The 22,583-nt window shown below is 42.7% G+C and overlaps 1 protein-coding gene and 1 long non-coding RNA gene across 5 annotated transcripts in view; both read right to left on the bottom strand.

Moving 5' to 3' along the window:
- The window catches only part of net, a 101,260-nt gene that overhangs the window by 47,791 nt on the left and 30,886 nt on the right, over positions 1 to 22,583 (bottom strand). The window contains exons 6-7 of one of the 4 annotated variants that reach the window (XR_006881905.1): positions 9,523 to 9,790; positions 8,962 to 9,326 (exon numbers count right to left, since the gene is read on the bottom strand). The exons of 2 other annotated variants lie outside the window; for them this stretch is intronic. The gene's annotated coding sequence lies outside the window, so the exon portion shown is untranslated. Of the gene's footprint in view, positions 1 to 8,961; positions 9,327 to 9,522; positions 9,791 to 20,012; positions 20,246 to 22,583 lie in introns of those variants that run through there. One more of the 4 variants, XR_006881906.2, reaches the window with a different exon arrangement.
- Positions 13,180 to 17,189, bottom strand: LOC138190906 (uncharacterized). Its single transcript, XR_011176989.1, has 3 exons — positions 16,584 to 17,189; positions 14,404 to 14,584; positions 13,180 to 14,336 (listed from the first exon to the last, which is right to left on the bottom strand). It is a non-coding gene; the product is annotated as an uncharacterized lncRNA (long non-coding RNA).

Genomic DNA, 22,583 nt, shown 5'->3' with positions numbered 1-22,583 from the left:
AATTCATTTTCATTTTTTAGCCAGACTTTTAGATCCGGTTATGGTACACAGCGAAAATTATTATACTTAGGGACTGTTTAATAACCAAATTTATCAATTCCTCTCAGTGTGACAGATTCTACGTCAGATCAACGGTGGGTGATATTAAAAACTCTTATAAAATGAGGAGAATTATAGTTATTTTTCTTAGGATTTACGTTTTGCGACGATTCTCCCGTGCTGTATAAAAAATATTTCCACTTCAACGCAGTTCAAGAGGATTTGGCAAGTCCGCAAGAAATTGTTGTTGCTTCGGGAGAATTATGTTTGAAACATATCTTCGCGAAATTTGTTCGACAATTTCAACTTGCTGAAATTAATATTGTCTACGGTGAAATTTAAATCAATTTCACTCGATATTTGACTTTCCTGTCAACTCAATTCGATTATTCAAACTGAATTTCTCCGGTTATTTATTCTCTGTTACAGTAATGTAAAAAGCCAAATCTGTGCACACGCCGTGAACCAAAAATTTTAAAGCTCATATAATTTAAATCATATATACAAGAAGTAGGGATTTATTGACTTTATCTAAATATGATGATCAAATATAGGAAAGAAAATATTGTTTCAATTCAAGAAATAAGTGATGAAAACAACAGTTTGCGCTGTGAAGCGAAACACGTCAAAGTTCTTCAAGTCGATGAATTCTTTTTTTCTGTATAATATCAAGAGAATCTAACATACGAAAAATAATCATTTTAAACTTCTCTTAAAATTTTATCTATGTACGTATAGTATTAGTCAGTATCATTCGGCAAGATGACAATTCGCGTAGAACGCGGATTCGATACAGTTGCGTTTTCATCACGCTGTTCTCGGTGAAATCAGATGCGAAATTTCATTCGAGAGATCCGAATATCGTCGAGACGTAGAACATTCTTTGGCAAAAATGTAAACATGAAAATATCCGGCTCTCCTCACTCCTCAAAATAAGCAACGCAGGATCGTTGAATCGGGTTCCCAAGTGGCCTGACTCTTTTCAGACCGCGCGGCAGCCTCGCGGGATAATTTCAAAGCCGTGACCCGACGGCGTCAGATAATATTATTCGTAGTAGCTAATCTCAGCGGGTTCCCAAGGAATATGATCCTCCGGTGGACCGGCGCCAGATTACAGGTAGCATCGTCAGTCCCGGCTGCGCACCAAGGCTTCCATCCCCGAGAAGGATGCCGCGTGTTACAGTAACGAGTGATCCCGATCCTGATCCTTCTCACGCGATACCGTTGACAACTTGCAGGAGCCGTGGCAAAGAGCGAAAACGGATGAGTGACGAAGACGGAATTTCCAAGAGGTAATTTGATCTCGGTGCAGCAAGTCGGAAACGCGATACGTGATAAACGGTATCAAAGTATCGTCCCCCACAAGCGAATGACGAGTATCCGGATGACGGAGCTTATTGCAAGTTTGATGGGTTCTGGTTCTCCAAACATTTAATCTGGTCGGATAATTTCATTGACCGACTGTTCATCGATCAATTTCAGATGATTATTTTCAACACTTTGATATCCAGTTTGAGAAATTGAACAAAAATAGATTTTCAAAGCTGGTCGCACGTGCTCGGCGATGAAAACGACACTTTCCAATCACAGTGACTGGAACTTACAATATTGCTGATTTTTCTCTTGGATCACTAACAAGTAACTCATTCGCTGCAATTATTCCAATATGGAATGTAGCCGAAAACAAAAGAGAGCAAAACTGGTGCGATGTATCGAGTTTCCAATTACGAGACCAGTTCCTTGCGTCATAAATTGTCTCGACTACTACGAAGTATAAAATTATTGCTACAGCGAGTGAAACGAATGTAAGTCAGAATAAACTTGGGTGACGTTGACGATGGCCGTAAACCGTGGCGGGAATTTTCCTTTAGAATTCGGTGCAGCGCTTTCCTCGATGCTTTTTCTGCGAATGTCATTTTTTCCGTCCCTTCTGCTTCCGGGAAGATAAATATTTGCACACGTGAAGTGTCCTTTGAACTATTCGAGCATTCTCCAGATGGGGCAGGGTCCGATATCCACAAGAGTCTGCGACGTTTTTACGTGTATATTAGGGTGTTTCACAAAAAAATAATATACGATTTTCCACCATGGCATCCCCCTAAAAGTGTGTTTAGGTTGAAAGGAAGACTCTGCCAAAAGATAAAGTTCTACGTTATGTGGAAGATGGCGGTCATTTGATTTTTCACTTTTTTTCACATTTTTTTGAATTTGTGAAGAAACACGTTGTAGCGGCTCAATCATTATTTTATTTCTGATATTTATATTCAATCCAAAGTTCACGATCCACAATCCAACAATGTATCAATCGAAAGTCTTTTTCTCCTAAATTAAAAGTCCATATGAAATTATAACTATTTTTTGAGATGGAACTAGTGATGAAAAATTCGTCAGATACACTTTTCAAACATCAACTGAAGACTTCATATTAGGTGTTGGAATTAATTTGTAGGGTTTTACAAATCTATTTTCATAAAGAAAAACGCTACTAATTAATTCCAACACCTAATATTACAAATGTGGCTCTTCTTTGCGACGTAAATTAATATTACGATTGATACGAGCAATAAAAAAAAAAAATTACTCACAATACTTCATGAATTCAAAAAAATATTGACAAGTGTGAAAAATCAACCGAGCGCAATTTTCCACATAACGTAAAACGCCTATCTTTTCACATAATCTTTCTTTTAACCTAAACAAACTTTGTAGGATGTGCCGTGGTGAAAAATTGAAAATCGAAAATCTCGGAACATTTTTCTCTGAAACACCCCAAGTCGCACACGTAATATATCGGACCGTTTAAGTCTGTGGATTTCTTCCCACAGCTACCCTCTCGGCTTGCGTTTCCTCAGACCTTGCGGAGGGAAGTTTGGCCGCAATATTTCAACCACGTGGCGCCAGCCCACCCTGCAGACAAATCTTTACAGGGGCCGAACAGCAGTTCCTGTTTGTTGCCAATTTCTGAAAACCTTCAACACGTGCTTTGGGACTCGCACATGGCGTCCTGCATCCTTGCAGCGTGTGTCGAATGGGTGTTTCCTCCAAACCACGGCCACCCGGATCCCGTCGTTTCACCGGTGATTCAAGCCTCTTTGCCTGCGCAGGCATCCGTCGACGAGAGTGTCGGATTACCAAAGGCAGAACCCGGCCTGCACGTTCGCCGGGAAAATTGCGAGCCAATTAACTCACCGACGACCGGCAGATACGCGTCGTTCTCCAGCTTCGGTCACGCCCGGTAGTTAACGCCGAGAAATTAACGCTGTCCAAGACACGTCGAATTTCCAGTGAACGTTATGAGCCTTCGTAATAAACTCGCTCCACCACGTGTGCGTCTCTCTGTTGAAATGTTCGACCAAACCTGCTGTCACGATTCTGCTGCTGTAGTCGCGCCGCTGCGTGATTGGTTAACTCGTTTTCTCGGTTTTTTCTTTTTTTTTTTATTTTTTTGCCTTCATCTTTTTTCACGCTCGGAAATAACGTTTCGGCAGTAATTAATATTTCGACTCGCTACTTGAGGGGAATTTTGAAGAACGTCAACACCAGTCATCATTCATCGAAGAGTCGTGTACTCGCGTGGAGCGATAATTCCAGTAGAAGCTGCACAGAGCATCAACGCGCAACACGAATATCACGATAACTGTTCTTGAGCTACAGTGAGAGAAATTTTTAGTTCCGGTTACCGCTCAGTCCTTAACTATTTTCATTTTTTACCGAAATCTAAAAATACAGTTCTAGGTAGAAAATGAAAATTAGTTATGTAATTTTTACCAGAAAGTCTAGTATCCGTTACTATTCTTTCTCATTACGATCACTGTTACTAGATTTTCTTGCAACTGTTGCGAAAATTTAATGCTTGTGCAACGATAAATTGACGTTGAAGCCTTATTTAACTAAAAAAGTTTAGTAAACCTTACAAACTGATTTTACGTTCCAATTGCGAAAAAAGTATCGACAATAGCGCAAAATGGTTACGCGTACCTCGTTTTTCGTAATTCCAACAATATTCAAGCAGTTTTTTTGACGATACCTGTTTTACTGAATTTTTCTAGTTACTGTAACGAATGAAATTTTTCTCAGTGTAGACATTAGTGGATCTTATCAATTCAACACACCATCATAACATGTCCAACATGAAAAGGTACCCGAGATTTACCTGGCCGATTGTCTTCATTCTGTAAAACGCGTTGTAGAACACAAGTATTTTCTTCACGAGATACTTTGATCGGCTGCGGGGTAAAAATCACCCCAAAGGTCTACTCCCAAAAATCGATTAAACAGGATTCCTTGATAATAACGTCAAATTTTTTAACAAACCAATTGGACGTTATTCATTATTAAAAGTCGACAATATATGCATCGGTTTTATCCTCCCCTTATCCTTGGGGGTAGACTTTAGTGGTAAATTTTACCCCTTAATCGGCCACCAAATCAGCACGTACAAAAATACGTTTCCGACATTTTCGTAAGAAAATCAGTTTGGTAGAAAGTGTTATTACTTACACTGCTAAGAGCGAAGCATCGTCGCAATGACTGCATGCTTTTGATCCTCAAAGATTGTACGTAAAGAGAAGAAAGTTCTCGGCCACTTCACCGAGTATCATACTACCAATTTCTGTGAAGGAAACCCGCTGCGCAACACCCTGGAGTTATTCAGAACAGGATACGTATTAGCGCAAGGTGGCGGATGCCTGGGAGATGGGTATAGACGTAGGTTCCCTTTATTCCCTAGTGTCCGTAATCCTCCCGACCATACACAGGGATTTTTACAGGTAGCGCGGCGCGAAGCGATTCGTTGATAGAAATACGGTCTTAATTGTTACGTCGAGAGAAACGCGCAGGTGCCTCGAACCCACTTGCCGGTTTCATTCGCACCGTATTCGTGGCTATAACACGCAGACAACCAGCAACAGCTGAACGGATCGCATCCCTTTGTCCGGCCTTTAATGCCTAATATAAATTCTAGATTTGTACGTAGATTGTTAACTCCGGTAGTTTGGAGGAAACGTATTTTTCTCATTCTGCGATGTTTTCACCCTGTGATGTAGCTTTCGAAAGAAGGAAGAGACCTGCCTCATTCGACACCTGACGTCGTCTCTCTCCGCTCCGAACACCATAAAGAAGTCCGACTATTTTTATCGTGGAAGTGTGAAGCTGAAACAACTTTCTTACTCAAGTGTCGCATCACTAATTGGAGGGTATCCTATACTCGTCTCACATTTTTATTCAACTTTATTCCATTCGTCGAGAAATACACTGTTTCTGCTACACCTGTTTCAGAATGTCGGTTATACTCGACTATAATCAAAGAGCAGGAAATTCTAACGTCTTAAATTTTTTCCGAATGCATAAAGTAACCCGTCACGCGAATGGAATTTTCACTCGTCCATATCTGTTTTTCATAATTAAACGGAAAGCGATCGTTTTTATTCCGTGAGATTAAACGGATGCAAAGATTATTGCGCCAAAGTTTCAGATTCTAGACATATCAAGTACTTTATTATCCGCTCATCGATCGAACAGAATTTACTTCAGGAATCCATGCCTAATAATTTTGCCAAATAACTGTCAAATTTATCACATTCTGATATTTGTAATAACAGCAATTGTTAGCTGTCTGTTCCAATTTCTGGGTGTAGAAATAGACTTTTTTGAGTCTGACGTAGCAGTTTTTTTTTTTTTAAATATAAGTAATACAGAAAAGAAAAAAATTAAAACGAGTAAACAAATAATTGGAACTCGAGTGTGCTTGAATTTAGTGAAAAAAGATTAGAATAATAATCTGCGCGCAGCTTATCGCACAACTGTAGAAACTAGAATTTGAAACAAACGAATTATCGTTTTTTATTTCTGGCCTCTGATTTCGCTAATCATTCGCGGCTCTTCGGGTCTTGGATCGAGGGCTCCAAGAACTGAGCACTCAGCGTGGGAAGACGTGAAATTTCGCGCAAAATTTTTGGAGCCTTACCGTTGACTCGTGCAAGCGTAAATGGTTTTACCAGGTATCCGTATAGCCGTGGGCACTGCCTGGGCGTTGCACCGGTATTATTCAAGGGGCAGAATGATCGCGCTGATGAGACGTAACTACGGTAGACAAGTGTTTTTTCTTCAAATTCTTTCTTTTACTTGCTTGTTTTCTATTTTTTGTAAAAATTTTCTAACCATTCTCAGTGGCCGGTGGCTCGCAAGTGGTCCATTATCACATAACGCGAGGCGTGGGAGCCGACCCTGGTGTACCTCTTCGACTCCACGGACACAAATTACTACAATAAACTGTTTAATGCTAGCCTTCTTCTCTGCTCAGGCAGCAGCACGCACGCGCCCGACTCGACGGGATTCTAAAACCACTTCAAAGTCTAAAGTCTGACGACTTGTACGGAACTTTTGCCCAAAAGTATTATACCCACGTCTTTCTTTTGTACGCTCCGGATCAAAGAGGAAACGGATCAAATCACTAAACCTTATCAGTTTCCGCCCTGTGTTAACGTCAACCTCTCGAATATTTGCTTACATGGTTCGTCGAATTTTAGGAGTTCAGTAAATTTTTTAATGAAATCGAAAATCAAACGTTAGAACACTGTGAATTACGTTCCAATGCGGTTCGAAATGTGATGTAACTCGAGATAATATTTTATCTGTTCTCAGCTACTAATAGTTGAATATCATTTTGTTGAGGTTACAGGCACATTGGATTTGGAAAAAAAATAATTGCAATCGTAATGAATTTTTAGAAAAGTGTACTATGGACTTATTGAAAAAATTTGACGTAGTAGTAACTTTGAGATTATCGAGGTGAATAAATGAAATCGTTAGCGTTAATTTTCTGAAGAACTGTAATCCTGTCAAAAATCTGTTTTGCTTCTGGACCAATAAACAGCAACAGCAGAATTTACTGCAAACATTCGTATTTACTCGACTCAGTTTTTGTTCTGAAACTATTACTCTGGGATTGTCACTTCGTAGATTTCACTTTATAAATATCCTGCGCAGTATTTAAAAAGTACGCTAAATCCGACAGAGTAATCAAGCCTGTCAGAGAAGATAAAAAATAATAAAATCTCACTATGTTTGTCTGAAATCATCCACAATCCGGCTAACCAAACGAAAAGATGAAATAAAACTGCACTCCAAGTTTCGCAAGGTACACGACCATAATTTTACGAGTCATGGTTTTCACGATACTCACGATAATTTGGAAAAAAGCGAATCTTTGAAGAGCCCTGACTTCAAACCTCTGAAAAAATCATGGAACGAAAATTTTGAAAATGTCAAAAAACTCGGAACAGCACAGCTGCAAACCCAAACGAACACGGCGTGCTCCAATCCGTCCCGACGAAGAGTCATTGGGTCGTTGACGCCGAGGCGGTGATACCGGGACTCAAGTCGCTGTTCAGAGACGGAGGATTCTCTCCTCCGGGTGAGACTGGGGCTGGTGGTCGTGGGCGGCGTGGGAAAGGCACACGCCGATGCTGCAAGGAGGTTGTTTCCGAAGTGTCGTGTTTGCCGTTGCACTCCTCCCGGTCAAGTGCTCGTATAGGTGGTGTACCTTGACGACGCGTCAAGTAAAATCCTTGACTGAAAGTAGCGGCGTACAGTTGAAACTGCGAGGAGGAGGAGAAGGAGGAGGAGGTGGACGTGGAGGAGAGATGAGCCTCGACCTCGGCCCGCGGATGATGGTTGGGTAAATACGAGGATATTTTAATGATTGCAGGAGGAGCCGGAGGAGGCACAACGAGCCATTAAACCCTGTGCAACGGGCGGTGTTCCCAGGATAACGATTTCACCCGGGAGCCAAGAGGCGACGACGGACCCGCGGTTCTTAAGATATTGAGCCAACAGCTGAAAACGACGTCGAGGATGCCTAATACGAGGACGATACTTCGCGCGGTTAGCGAGCGAGAGAGTGTAAAAGGAAACAATACCAACGCCGTTGGTTATTCGACCAATTAAGCCCGCCGTGTGAATTCCCCAAAGACATATTTGGGATGCGGTTTATACACAAGACTCGCGCCTCCGGAGGAATCCTTCCGGTCCTGCACACGGGAGTTGAATTTCTACGACGCCTCGGGACGTTTCCTTATCGAATCGAGTGTCAGCGCGATCTTGGCTAATGAGGTTGGCAGCCGAGAGCAAAAGGACGAAGCACCGAGTCTCACCTGCCTTCGCGTGCATTCGTCCCGTCTCGGAGGCTTCAGGTGCCTCCGGGAACTTGAACCTGTCACAAAACTCCCGGCTCCCGGTGCATGCGCTCCGCCTGCAGCGCGTGGCTGCATAATTTTGGCAAAATTATTCCGGGACAGGTTTTCACCGACGTACATATACCCGGCCGCCGACTCTTTCCCAGGCGAGGAACGACGCCTCCGTCCTTTCGGACCGCTCCGTTCTAGCCGTCACGCGACTCTCCGTGCCCCTTAATTGATCCGCAAGGATTACCTGCCCACGGAATTCGGAAGGATATTTCGAACTCTCGGGTGTTCATGCCTCGGCACCGTGGGAGCAAAACCCTTTTCTCCCTATTCCGGAGCTATGCGTGCACTCCTGTTACGATAATCAACGGTTCTTTCGGGGTTAGTGACATTCGGAAGCTGCACTTATCGGGAATCCCGCGATTTGCTCTATGGCTGTGAGAAAACCTCGACGTTTTTAGCCAAACCAGTCAGGAACGAGTTCCGTCTCGTTCGTTCGTCACGTTTTTAAAGATTCCACGCTACGAGACACACTTTGATCAAACTTGTGCAGTTCATTTATGGAGCAACCGATAATCAAACGAATCCCTTGACTACACTTTCTTTTAGTAGTTCTAGAATTCCTATTGTATTATTTCATATTATCGTTTTTATTCTGACATAATAAAATAAAATAAAACTTAATCGAATGCTTCGCATGTGTGCAATTCGAAAAACAGATTGTTCCAAAAGCTCCATAATTTAACGACTTTGAAGTTCGGGGATTCGAAGAATTTGACATTTCTAATGACTGAAATTTGTTCTCAGCATGAAAATCTACACACTAGATTGACCACCTAAAGTTAACCGCACCAGGTAGTTTCTACTGCGAAAATCCCAACGCTTGCGATTATTCATTTGCAGAACAGCAACTCGATCATAAAATACTCGAGTTGACTAATTCCGTCACACGCATTTTCAATTATCTCAATATCGTACATTGGAAAGCGGTTTTCAATTCCATCCTCGAGCACCTTAAGAACGGCAATTCTGTATGAGATTACCATTCCGTTCGTGTTAGACAGCCGCGTGGGGGTGGCTCAAGCTGTTACGAAGGGATAAATTCTTAATCCCGGAGATAAAGAGAGGGAGAGAGAGAGAGAGAGAGAGAGAGAGAGAGAGAGAGAGGAAAAATAAGAAATAAATAAATAAATAAAAATCAACGCGTGTCAAAAGCCAGGCGTAAAAAAGCAGGGAGAGCCTCTCCTGATCCCCGAATGAGACCCCGCGGGGCGAAAAAATCGGCCTTGGCGGCATTTACCTGATCCCCTTGTGCAGCCGGGTCGGCGTGCAACGGTGCGAGAGGCTGCCCGCTGCGAGTCCTGGCGCCTTCGTCCTGATCCGGCCGCTGGCGCACCTGTGTCCTCGTCCCTTCCGTCGGCCTCTACGCATCCCGCTGCAATCGTATTCCCGCAGGTATTCGATTCTCTCCTCGGACACACCCATCAGCTCCGTCCACCGACCACACCGCAGCCCGAAGAACCCGAAGGACCCGAAGGACTCTGAGTGTATGGATGTCTGGAAGATATCTATCGGCAGTTTGTGTTACTTAACACCAGGTCCCGTGGACTCGGGACGCTGCAAGCATCGCCCTCACCTTCGAAAGCCTGCGCAGCTGTGAAGGGCTTTTCGAAAAAGGCTGTTTACGCTGCTCCCGGTAACCCCTGACTACGCCCCTAATTATATCGTCGAGACTGATCACCGGGTAATAAGAGAACGTTTTCATTTTTTTATAACCCCCGTTCCTTTGTACCTAGTTTTTGAAGGGTGCAACTTCACGACCGCATTCAGGCGGCCCTATCACTTTGCTGCTAATTTCTAATGCGACGGTTCTTATTTATCAATTTATCTTTGTTTTCTGCGGGTTTTTATCGATAGTTCAGATATTCCGATACGTTGAAAAATTGAAAAGGACGATTTTTAAGACACATTACCTACTAACAAAATACTATTGAACGAAATTAAAGCCGCCTGAATAAAGTTCGATTAAAATTTCATTGACAACGAGATTCTAAAAAAAAATTCAGGCATCAGTTTTTGAAGTAGGAAGTTATTAACTTGTAATTTTAAGATTTTCAGCAAGCTCATTTCCTGGTAAATCAATTTCGCAACTGGTCGAAGAGTAAATGTAATATTTTCAAAATTTCGTAACTTCAAAAAAAACGTTTCGAGTTCTTTCAAATTTTCACAGTGTATACATATTGTCACACTCGTTTCATTCGATGTAACATGGAACCTTCTAGTTAAAAACGTACCCGATCCCTTGAAGCTTAAAAATAATTGCATTTTTGTACATCAACAATGGTTAGAAAAAATTCATCAGAACTCTTGAAACGCTTTGTCGAAAAAAACCACTTTATTTTCAACTGAGCTGGTGCAAAATCAACCTCGTATTTACATAAACAGAATGATTCAAGAAAACCCCGAAAATCACATATCAAATCACATCGCTAACAAATTAATCACACCGTTCAGGGCAAAAATCTTGATTCCAGTTAATATACCGGGATGAAATTTAGTGAAAAAAAAAAATGTACACAATGTAGATCCAACAGCTGACCCTTCCCGTATACAAAGTGTAAATTGAACAAGCACCGCAGAAGAATAGCTTGCACCCTGACGTAAAATTCCGATGAGAGAGAGAGAGAGAGAGAGAGGGTGCGAAAGCGGGTTGAAAATACGTGCCTGAGTAACGTCCGCGTTAATTACGGTGCAGAAAGCGCTGAAAGGTTATTGTGACCTCTATTCGTGCACAGAGGGAAAACTTGGCATCGGGAATTTTAGCACCGGGTGCAGAAGGCAGGCTGTGGAGTGGGAGAAAGAGGGAACGAAAAGTCCCTTTTATTCCCCGATTATTCCCCCATAGCAAGGCGCAAACCCGAGACACCCACGTCAATCGGGAAATACGTGCCGAGGTCGCGATCCTCCCGCTTAGCTCATCTTCGTCAGGTGTGTCGGCTTACCGGTTTCACGGGCACGTAAAATCACGGGCAGCTCTCTCGCACCCTGGGAAATACCCAGCGTATAACAGCCGCGGTATTTCCACCGAGCATCGAGAGCAGCCGGTCGTTGCTGTTAATCCTTATCGTTACCTGTTGCCTCACGTTTCTACCAGCCGATCTCACAATGAATGAATGAGTAAACTTCTTCGGGATTTGACCCGGTGACCTTTTCTTCTTTGAACGGCGTACGGTACACGATGCGAAACACCTGCCTACTTTGACAAACGCTGGAATTTTTACTGTTTGGATATTTCGTTCCGAAGAAACGTAACGTTTCCGATGATCAGGGGCGGAAAAATATTTTCCGGAAAATCACTGTTTGTAAAAAAGATTTCAACTCGGCGTTGAATTGATAACACCTATGCTTTAATTGAACCTTAGTCGTGTCACTACTAATGTATAAGGCTATAGTGGCGTTATCTGCATTGCGAAAAACATGTGGGGGGAATTAAAAAAATCGGGAAAAATGTTTCAACCCGCGGCGGTTGTCACACTAACAGAATAAACAAAATAATTTTGTTATATGTATACTTACTCGTTGAAACAAAAATTACAGAATAGTGAAGAACGTTAACTTCTTACTTAAGATTCAGTCTCGTTCAATTAAAAATTGAATTTTAACCAAGCAATAAAATTAGTTACATCACATTTACCTTAAATAAAATTGAAAGCTAATCAAATCTCACGAAAGTAACAAAATTAAATTTTCTACGACAAAACACAACTTCAACAGTTTTGAAACACATGAGATGAAACGTTTCAACTGACCCAGAAAATATTGTTACTACCGTCCCCGGCACATCTTTTAGACGTTGTGTCGACGTAACTTCGAAAATAGACAACTTGAATAAAAAAAAATCATGCCGATTTGAACTTGGACAACCAAAGTTCTTACATTAGAAATTAAAATAATCGCAACTAACATAATTTTATAATAAAAAACAAAATAGCAACAACAAAACATTATTTACTTTTGTAGGCAATAACAGAACGACCCATATTTCCGCCGCCGAACTTAAACGGGCATGTTTGGAATACGATCTGGGTTTGATTGTGTTTGATCTCTCTTCACGTTTACAGACTCTCCCAGTCTTTGGCAAGAGGTGATCATTTACGAAGATTCTAGTCACTGATTGGGTTGTATAAGGATTAAGAAATTATAAAAAAAATTCCGATAATTATTTTTCGATTATGTAAACGAATGTTTTCAGTGTTCAATTATCGTTTTTCTCATGAAATCGACTCAATCTCGATTCATTTTAACTCGGTATCGATACAACTGCACTTATTTTTTTCCGATCCGATAAAATTCGATCATACTTATTGAGAGAATTATTGAGAATGTTTGTCATATTACCGTTCAACCTAACAGGCTTCAAACGATACATATACCTACAAATTCAGCCTGTGAGCTAATTGTTATAAATGATGACAACGCGAAGTGATAGCAAAAAAAAAAAAAATATACGAAATGGAGAAAAACGGGATCATTAGGACCACACGATCAAGTTCTTCTATTTAGTTTCTGAAAATGATATATGCCCGTGGAAACTCTTCTAAATGTCGAGACGATGGGTCGGTTATAAGGGTACACTCCACTTTTTTTCAACAGGTGGATTTCTGGATGCCCCTCAGAGTGTCTGGGTTACACAAAAACTCTAATTGCCTGGAGTGAAAAAAGAACTTGAAATTAACATTTCTAGCGACAGACTACGGCGGCCTGTATACCTCTACCCTCGTTCTCATCTCGGACTTTTTTCTATCCTGCAGTATACCGCACTTCACTTCACGCCTAGAATCCCGTAATCGGAAACGATCATTCGACTCGGAATGAGGGTAAGAACTAAAAGCATAAATAATACTGTAATACGAACAACCCCCGTTTACGAATTTCGTAGTAGATACTTATTACTGACTCAAATAGATACCTGTGAATATAATAAGTATATGAAAGGGTAAAATCGAAATCAAATGGTAAAATTGACCGACGAAAAATCCGTCCCCGCCTTCTTTGTTGTGATTAAAGAGGCATCAAAATTTAGAAATACATGTTACACATTTCTTTCATTCTACATAGGTATAATATATGCATATAACAGTTGACGGAGAGTCGATTTCAATGGTAAACGTGAATAGGATTTTCTGAAATAAAATAATCTGCTTCACGACTATTTAGAATTCACAAGCCAACAAACATACGATGCGTATACTGATTCTTAGACGGCATCCACACAAAAATTCAAATTCTTCGCGAGATTTCCGGTATGGCATTGATTCAAATTACAAATTTTCACTCACGTTTCTTCTTACAACAAAGTCCACGTGACGTCATGTACCATTTGCAATCATATGCCACAGAATTGTATTACTTTGTTTAAGACTGAAGTACACGGTATAACCGTCGTATTGATTTTAAAAATTGGTCACTAATCTTGACCCGGTGCAGCGGTGTCTCCTTGTTTATCGCAGCTCTATGCATACAAGACCTAACCGATGCTCGCTATGATAATCGAGAAATCCAACATTACAAAGAGTGCAGGTTCTGAAAAGTAATCCTCGAAAGTCTTCGACGAATCATTCCTTCAGTTATTGCTGCAGGAAATACTCTACGGTAAAAACAATAAATTTCAGGGTATTCAATACCAGGATATTTATTAACTCGGAGTACATCTATCGACTCGAATCGACGCTGAGTAAGTTTCCAGGAATTTCGAAACTAGGGAAAAATTGAGTCATTTTTGGTTCGACCGCTGCAGCGATACCTGACCTGCAGGTATATGGTACCTTATACCTCTTTATCTGATGGTGGTTTGTACCATATCGCTCTGGGCCAGGCGAATAACTCCGTAACGACTAAAGCGAGCAATCCTCCCGGCGGAATGGCATCCTGACGGCACAGGTGCGGTTACACAGACTCCTCCGGAGTCTGGGGTCGGGCCAGTCGCTGGACCCGTTGGACCGTCGAGAAACACCTGCCGCTGCATCACTCATTGCCTCTCGAGTCGCTCCACGCCGACGGCGATGCTCCGTCGGCCGATGTGGCAAGCCACCCATTAACATACGCAATCCCTCCCTGGTCATTAAATGAATATTTAAGGCATCCTCGGCTTTCAAGGTCTCGCCTCGTCGCAAATACCTACCCAGTGTCCGTGCCCGGTGAAGTGTGCGAGAAAAATCGCACGTCATCGCGATTCCGATGTAAGCGCGATCGCATTGTTTTAACGCTGGATTTTGCAAGCTGCGATCATGCTCGATCCGAGTTTCCAGTTACCGAATAATATTATTCACTTTACGATCCGTGAACATCCGTCATCGCTGAAACTGTCGATAAGAACGCGACGTTGAGGTTACTAAAAGATTGCTTGTGTCTACACGGAGTACGGTTTACATTTTGTCCACATCTGACGATTCCGACTACAAACGTCTGCACGAATTCGAAGAATCGATAATTTTTCGATCGTCACGATTTACTCGAAAATAACATCCATTTAAACGTCCACGCTGTTGCTTGTCGCTGGAAATTCAGCCTGCAAAGAATTTGAATATTCTGTAATTTCTACAATCGAATGAACAGGAAATAGTGGATACAATAAATTTCCATTATCACCTCCCTTCAATCGGTACTAATTTCAATATTTTTTTTTTTTTCATTATATTGCTATAACGCATTCACGAGGTTATCAGTGAACATCACATTAGCAGATTTTTTCAACACCTGCTTGGAAAGTTCGATTTTCGGGTTTAGTGGAGCGTTCGAAAAGTGTCCCATTTTCGTCGTTGGCGCATGCGCATTTTCGAATAACTAAACTTTCCGCACTGCGTCATTGAGCGTAAGGTACGTAACTTGAATTCCAAGCACTGCCAGTGGCATCTCTGCTGCTTCTCAAATAAAACTTTCTTGCACAGGTGTTGGAAAAATTAGCATGTACCACATATCGTGCGGACGGGCGATATCTGACTCGTGACATTATAGCGCAAATTGGAAACTTCAGACCCATCGGAAATCGTCCACTTTCAGCATTTGTAACACAATACACTATTTCCAGCTCATCACGGTTGAATCTATTCTCTGAATTCGTGCGGGATCGTGCGTCAACATAGAAAACACCTGTCTTAACGAAACGTCGCATAAGATTCTACGCATAACGCGGGTAATAAAAGTCAGTTCATTTACTGCCGTGTCACGATTAATATTATCACTCGTTCGGGGACATGATTTAACAAGACCGAGCATATTCCTGGCCGCTCTCCAATCCGGTATAGCCTGATGAATTACACGCGCGTGTGTCGTACAGGACATCATAAACTCATAGGACTGTATAACAATGCGTGAGTCGGAATATAATCGAGTGTCCGGTGCTTTTGGTCGAGCGCAAGTTAACAAAAAAAACGAATTATACACTTCGGATTGGGTCAACGGTTGAGGATATTGGATTCAACGTTTTCGAGGACCAAGTTGATCGAGGTGTCGAGAAGGGGAATGCGGCTATCCGGCAAGGAAGTTATTGGCCAACAGGTGCCACGGCGGTGGTGTACCTATCCTCGAGTGGACGTAAAACTTTTACAACCTGCACCAAAGCGAGTATCGATTTCAAGGCTTTGTGCCAGCAAACAATCCCGCGCTGCGGGACTCAAAGGTATCATCTTGTCCCCGAGGTAGATTTACGAAGGGCACGGTTCTCGGTTTTTCAGGTTTCACCTTGGTCCGGACCTCGGCTCAAGGTTTTCTATGTACCTAGGACCTAGGAGGCTATTATGCGCCGCGACGCCTCCGGGAGGACTGACGCCGAGCACAATCGAATACGACGAGTCACTCGTAACCCAGCCGATTCAACGTGGCTCTTGCATTTATTATTATAATTTATCCCGCGTGCCACACAGCTGTCAAAAGTTACTCCGTGTCAATCATGATCTTATCCAATGTTAAACCCGTCCGATATTCACGGTTTCAACATCCACTTGCTACTTGCTACTAGATACGATTTCATTGACTCTAGGTGACAGTATCAGCATCACGTAAAATGGAATTAATTTGACGGTCGATAGATTGGTTCAAGCGCACGACCTCGAATATCCAATTTTAAATGATCTCCGAGTAGTTTCATCGTGAGTTACTTATTGATCTCTCGTGAATGTTTCTTAATTTTATATCCGGCTGAAACACGGCGATTCTACCACTATTTGGGCGCGTAGTCGTTTCTCGAGTATGACCGTCGCTTCCAATGGGATGAGTTGACCAAGACTAAATAGTTTGCCGTCGCACCCGGAATTACCCTAATTCAATTTCCAAGACAATGGTTTGAAAAGGGATGAAAATTACCTGGACAGGAGGTTTCCGTGAGTGCGGGTTAGATGTCGAAAAAGGTGCCCAACTGCGCATTCCGCAACAGGTGCATTCGACGGTCAGAGGTATCGATTTCAAAGCTTTGTGCCGGCAGGCAGTCACAAAGTGGGCGCCCTCGGATCTCATCGCGTAATATCGCTTTGTCTGGGAGGGAAATTTACGAATGAAGCAGGTTTAAGGTTGGGACTATTTACCCGAGGCTGATTTATGCGTTGGAGCTTGACGGTCCACCTGCCTCCCAAGGTTTTACGGGGCCTCACGGGGGTCTCGGTGTGCCCAGGGGCTTTACGGGACTCGGCCTCGCGGTATTCGGAAAACCGAATAGAACCGTGGTCGATAGTACGCGATGCCCAGCGGTACCCCTGTGCAAAAGATCCGAGCCTCCGCCTCCCTCGACTGTGACGTGGTTGTAAACAATGCGTCCATAATCAGCCGAGAAAATGCATCCGCCCTTGTCTCGCTTGTGTTGCTCCTTAAGACCCTTTCAGGTCTTTTAAAGCCCCTTCACCAATCACCCTCTCTGCTCGAAGACCCTTCTATCCACTTTCGCCCTAGGTATAACCTTTGCCCGTTATGCCTTGGATCCTCATTGCCACGAAACATTAATTTCAGTGATTACAGTGACGATAAACTTGCAGTTTTACATGAGAATCAGCAATTCTTTACGTACCAGTGAAATCAAATTGTCGAGCAAAGCATGATCGTCCATTTCGACATCTTGATCCATAAAGGCGAAGGTACGTTCGATGACTTCACGCTTGAATGCTAATGAGATGGTCTAGCAATACTGTAGATAAAAAATGCCTTTATACCATCCATTCGGGTAAGTGACAACATGCGTCCAAAAGTAGAGGTCCGTTTCTTGCACACATAACAAGATACCTATACTGCAGTTATTCGATAAAGTCATAACTTGCCTGGCTCGGTCGCTTTCTTGAAAAACTCGTCAACTTCAGCATCGTAGGCTTTGATAGCCACTTCTGGGTTTGAGTACAGAGGAAAATCTTGAAAGTCGAATGGGCGAATAACAATGGAAAGAATGGAGCCATTCAAGGTGATTCAAGGATCGATATAGAATTCTTCCATATCAATAACGCCCACCTTGGGGAAACAAATTTTTAATAGAACCACCTCCCCATTGTTCAACAAGTACTACACACACTTCCATTTCTTTTACACGGGCATTAGCGTCGACGTATTTGAATGAGCCTAGAATAGTTCTGATTTTAAGCTCAATATATATGCCTACGGAAATTTGTATGCCGATTTTTTATCCTCTTAGTCTACATATATACATATACATGTACGTATGTATATTATGGCATAAAGGAACAGGTATGCATTTGTACGATGCTGACTTGTACATGGTTTACAGAATCATTAAATTTGTACTCTTCGTCGAGGGGTACGAAAATTGCTCAAAGCTCTTAATTAGGAAATCATGTATCAGAAGTAGCATTGCTCTAAATATTTTGAGAAGTTTTGAAAGATTTTACCCTATTTTTCGTACTCCAGTTTCGGAATCAATGATAATTGAAAAATTGTAATAATCTATAAAACCACGCAGATCAACCTGCATTGTTTTTCCGTTTACAAAGCCTCGCGAGCAGTAAATGACAGAGGTTTGAAGTGGGACTCCAAATTCGTATATAAGGTCACTACATGGTGAGGGTTGAAAATTCCGAGTAAAATGTAAATATCACCGAGGAGTCATCCGGCTACCCGGTCGGTCGTCCCATTACCGGCTATTCTTTTAAATTTCCTTTCAATATCTTTTTTGTTCCGTCAAACTTTCGGTATGAAGGAGCCGTCGAGCGATCTAGGCATCCGAGAAGCCTTGTTCAGGTGTCTCGGACGGCGTCATTAGGACAGTCTCGACTCGGGGACCACGAGCCGAAGTGCCTTTAAAGTGCGGTAAAGGTGCACAGGTGTCTAGGGCCGGAAAATGGGCCTGGAGGGCAGGGCCGTGGACCCCGAAGACCCAGGTGGCGGCCCATTGTCCGGTGTGTCACCGATACTCCAAATATACCTCGGCCGGTATTGTACGATGAAACCGATACAACCTCTTTCCAGGAAGGGAGTATACCTCTGGCCGCCTAATTGCCTCCTTCGACTCGCGGAGCATTCATTCATTAGGTAAAGGGGCGACCCGGTGCTCAACGAGGATTATGGGGGATTTACAGGGCCTGCGGCTCCGTTGGAACACAGAGGATATCGTCGGTCCCTCGGCGCGAACCACGTGATACGAGATATCAGACGGGGAACGAAGAACAGAAGGAACGGAGAACGAATAAAGTAAAAATTCGAGACCATAGGAGCTGTCGCACGTTTGCCTCGGTATCAGAACGTCGTCGAGGACGTGGGCCGAGGCGCAATCCGATATCCCTGAACGCAAACCAGGCGCCCGGCGCAGCGGCAGTCTCTCCCATTCGCCCGCAGGACTTATGGTGGATAAAATTCAACCCGGTCTCGAGCTCCAGCTGGAGGTCAACCAGCTTACAAAGTGCCGACGGTGAGCGATCACAAATCATAACTATATGAGAATTCCCTGCATGTTGGTTCGTGCTTACCCTGCACCACTGTGTTCTGGGCTCACTCTTCCACCGAAGAAACTGGGGGCGGTATACTTTCAAGTCCCCGGTACCTTACAACGTTTCGTCACCCAACCGCACTCCAGGAGTCCCGGTATCAGATTCATGCTGTCTTGGAATAGAGCATGCGCTGCGCGCTCTGGATACTGTTCGTTTTTATGAGGGGCACGATGAGAAACTGGAATTTTTAGAGCTACGATAAAATATCAGGGGGTTTAATTAAAGTCCCGGCCCCGTGAAGCACATTTTGGATAATGGTTGATCGGTAACATGGTGAGTGCGGTGTTGTAACGGTGAACAAATGATGATCTTCCAGTGAAGTTATTTTAATTTTTTGTAAACTTCCTGGATAGGAGTTCCAGAAACATAGAGGACATGGTTAAACATTATTTGGAAAAGTTAATTCAATTCTGGTGAAAGGATTTGAAATCATTGAACAATATCTCGCATCTCAAGAATAATCCTGTTCAGAGAAACTCTGTGAAAATTCTTCCGTTTTCATATACGGAAGAGGTGTCTTTCTGGGATAGGAAGAGACCCTGATAATTGAGGCCCAACCAGCAATCAACTTCGAACCGTTCCAAAAACCGAGTTATTTCGGCAAATACCAGTGGTTTGTTCATTTCTATATAACTATCATCAACTGATGGCGATCAATCAACCGAATGAGGTTCGGTATCCCTGAATATTTGGAACGCTAACCGTGTATTATTGCAAACCCGGTTTTATACCCTGACAACGTAAGGAAGTAGGTAAGTGAAGAGGAGTCATTTCCCGTTACCCAAATAACACAGTGAAGGATACAAGAATAGGTACGATGTATTATGTAGTTCGAAAACTGCTATTTTTTTCTCAAATCTCGCAATACGTACGACGTGAACTATTTCGCAAACAACTCCTCATTCCTTGCAACGTTAGAGATCCGTGCCAAGTTCCTAGCAGACATCGTCGTGGAATGGCGCACTCGCAGGTGAGTCACTCCGAGACTCTTCGCGACTGCCGCTGTTATACGTCAATCACGGAACCACTTTCCGGATGCCGATCTGTCTGTAATTTGAGCGTGAAAATGTCACTGAACAAAGGAGAAATAGGATGTTCGTACATCTCTATTTGTTTTTTTTTTTTTTCATCACAAGCTCAATTTCATACGGATTTTCCAATAATAGCCGTGACTATTTGATGGAAAACTGATTTTCAAGTAACCATGAAAACTAAATTTTAGCGAGTGCAACACTGTGCTGCGCTTATCCTCCTCACCGAAGAGATGTCACTCGATTTTCAAGTCAAATTGGAATTTTTTATATTCAAACAGTGGAAGATATAGAAAGTACGATACCTGGCGCATATGACAGAGCCTGTATTTTCTTAACCTGCATCTTTCTAACTGCCCCTAATTCGTGGCCTAGATTTGCCTCCCATTCAAGGAGAACTAGAGAAAATGATCCCTACTTTTGACAGCAGAGCTCGCCAATTACTGCGTAATCACAGTTCCGTACCATCTTCATTTCTTGAAATGAACGGTTGGACATCCTTATGACATCCTCTTCCTCGCAATTTACGTTAGAAGCTCATGAATTTTCCGCGACACTTGCGTTCCACGGAAAAGCAGTTGCGGGCAGTTCTCCACATCTGGCAGAGAGGAACGTTTGACGAACTCATTGGTTACGTGCGAGTTTATTTATAAACTGGTTGTAACTACAAGTTTTCCTCCGTACCAACGAAGAACCGCATCTGCGGTCAGCACCAGCGGCAGCTCGGGCTATTAAGTTGCTCTTACTACAGTGGCACTTGACTTCACTTGGCACGAGAGACGGTCTTTTGTTTGACTGCTGCAGTTAGCGGCTTCAGAAAATGATCGAGAGTCTTCTGCTGCAGGCTGCGAAAACAAAAGACGTTTTCGCAACTTGGCTAGGCTACGAGGAGACCAACTCCTATCGTCACACTGCCGAAGTCACAAGATCCCAAGCTCACCGTTCAGCGACCATCGAAGTATCGATCGGTGACAAGTCGTTCCCAAAGAAACAGAAAAATCTTCAACGACGTGGAAACATTTACCGATATCTGTTCACGAAGAGGATATCCAGACACTTTATACCGCACCATCGGCGTTAATTAGATCACGATGCAGAGTGCACCGCATAAGCTTTTCGTAAACAAGGTCATAACTTCTAGGTACTGTACAGTTCAGGACGGCTAAGTATCGCCACGGCTTGCATCTCTACGGAAATACAATATGCGGTTCCAATGTCTCGGCTGATACCACAGCCGTGTGTCGTGACCGCACGAACGATACCTACGTAAAGATTTCAGGCCTCGCGACATCTGGCGCCACCCACGCAGGCACGCGGCTCACCCCTTTTCTCACCTCCATACCAATTTCTCTCAACCTACAATTCCTTCGCGCCATTGCCTTGTAGTCTTTTTGCCAACCAGTCCTGAATCTCGTTTTGCGTTCCGACCTTTTTAAGAATCTTGGAAACCGAGGCTACGCCGTATTTTGCGATTATTTAATACTAGCATTGGACGTATGAAATTAGTTGTGAAAAATGCAGATTTTGCTTTGGAACTGAACCAATTTCAGGGGATTTAGTACTTGTGACTCGCTGTTAATGGTCTTCCTTCATCACAGGCTGCAGTTTTTTAGAGCGGTGATAGCCCCATTAGCATATAATTGTTACGGCTCACTTCACTAAGTCAGCAAAAAATTACTACATAATTTGGAATTGATTATGAACACTGGATTTTGTGTTTAGAAACGTATTCTTTTTGTGAACTTCAGTTTTTTCTAGAATCATTTGCAAACCCGAGTGTGAAAGACAATGTATCTCTAGAGAGACTTTTATTTCTCAATTTTTTCTATTATAATGACGAGCTCAACGATTATTCAAATGAAATTTGATTAGTGTGCGAAAGAAGGAAAGAAGATCATAGTTCTCAGTTATTTCGCTGGAATACAATGAGTGATGAAAAATATCAATTTTCAGATGGCTCGAAGATTCCGGGCACAGTTAAATCCTTTCAACTTTTGTCCGTCGCCGCAGGTTAGGGAAACACCGATATATTTGTTCACCTCTAAGAGTACATGCGTCACATGATATTTTCACACGTCATTAGCTCCAATTCCTGCGAGGTTGAATGGTAGGTATTGCGAAATGATTCCAAGATTCCAAATAATCAAGATCGAATATCAATAAGCGAGAGGTCAACTTCTCGAGATCCAAACCAAGATACAGAAAGCACAGGCACAGACACACTATTCGTCGTAAGAAAGTACATCAGGCCAGCCTATAACGGTGTACATTCTCACTATCCCGAGGGTTCCAACAAGTCAATCTATTTTCAATCGTGTCTCCTTCGGATATTTCTAATATGACAGTAGTTATTT

This window comes from Neodiprion pinetum, chromosome 1 (assembly GCF_021155775.2).
Source record: "Neodiprion pinetum isolate iyNeoPine1 chromosome 1, iyNeoPine1.2, whole genome shotgun sequence".
Taxonomy (NCBI): Eukaryota; Metazoa; Arthropoda; class Insecta; order Hymenoptera; family Diprionidae; genus Neodiprion; species Neodiprion pinetum.
This window is presented reverse-complemented; position numbering and strand designations above follow the sequence as displayed.